This window comes from Lathyrus oleraceus, chromosome 4 (genome assembly GCF_024323335.1).
Source record: "Lathyrus oleraceus cultivar Zhongwan6 chromosome 4, CAAS_Psat_ZW6_1.0, whole genome shotgun sequence".
Lineage (NCBI taxonomy): Eukaryota > Viridiplantae > Streptophyta > Magnoliopsida > Fabales > Fabaceae > Lathyrus > Lathyrus oleraceus.
In genome coordinates this window covers 109,282,033-109,283,504 of record NC_066582.1, presented here as the reverse complement: position 1 = coordinate 109,283,504, position 1,472 = coordinate 109,282,033, and positions in this window count along the sequence as shown.

Here is a 1,472-nt window from a genome sequence, read left to right as displayed (position 1 = left end):
GAAATATAATCGACGGGTAAAACAAACTTTAGTTTATTATATCTAATATGGATTGCTTCTGTCATTTAGCCCTAGATGAACATATAACTTTTCAAATTGGTTTTTAAAATAATTATATGAACAATTATATTTGAAGAACAAATTACACTAATTAATGTTTTTTGGGCATTTTCCAACCCATCATTCATCTCATGTTCTTTAATTGTTAAAATCTCTCCAATTCTTCTATTTTATGTTCAACTTTCTTCCATACTTGGTCATTCAACAATTATGAAATAAAGTTGAACAAAAAAAATTAAAAACAACAATAAATAACAACAACATTAATATCATCTCAATCTAAACAACAACTTACATTAAATAATAACTAAAAAAGCAATCTCTTAACAAAAATACAACGACATCAACAATAAACCTATAACATATTTATTACAAATCCTTGTAGTAACAACATTGCTTGCAATTTACAATATGTTTAGGAACAACATTGCTTTCTTTGCGTGCTACAATATTCAAACAAAACAACAATATTTTTTATCATTCACCACTTTCTTTGCGCGCTACAATATTCAAACAAAAGACTTTATTTTGAAGTAACAACATTGCTTGCAATTTATAACATGTTTAGGAATAAATTTCTCAATGTTGTTGACTGAGGAAAACAATAAATTATGGAGTATTTTCTTTAATCGTCAACATAGGAAAATTATTCCAAAATATAACAAGGGTCTTGCAAGAGGTGGACAATGATGTGAACGAGTTTGGAGCGACTATATATGAGTTAGAATTAGGGTAATACTTAATTTACGAGAGCTTTTATAGTAAAATCTAATTATCAAACCCCTCAGTTATTAAAGAAACCTAAGGAAAAAATAATTCAATTTACAAATAAATAATAAAATAAAAAGGCACCACTTTTAAAGAAATAGAAAATTAAACAACATTTACTGGGATTAGAAGCATGTTTTGATTTAGTTTTCCCCTCAGATATTTTTGAAATCCGAGGGAATATTAGATCTTTAAAATAAATAAATAAATAAAACATGGCGCGTCCTTGAATTATACATAGACTTTTTGTTTGGTGAGGTGAAAGCTTTGACACGAAATATATTATTTGTAGCAGTGACCCCAATACAATTTTGTTGCTTATCTTTCCGCTTTTGTTTTGCTTAATGATGTTAGACATGCCAGCTTTATAAAGAATAAGAATAAGAATAAGAATAAGAAGAAGAAGCAAAGAAGAACCCCAAACACGTATCATCATTGTATTTCCTTGCTTTTTCAAAAATTTGGAGGATGATATGACTTTAGGGCTCTTGTTGTTTAGAGTTATTCATTAGGGTTATGTAGGAGTTTTTTTATTATATATTTTTTAGGTAAGTGAAACAGAACACTACAAGCTAATATATATAATATAATATATATATATATATATATATATATATATATTATATATATATATCAGAGTAAAC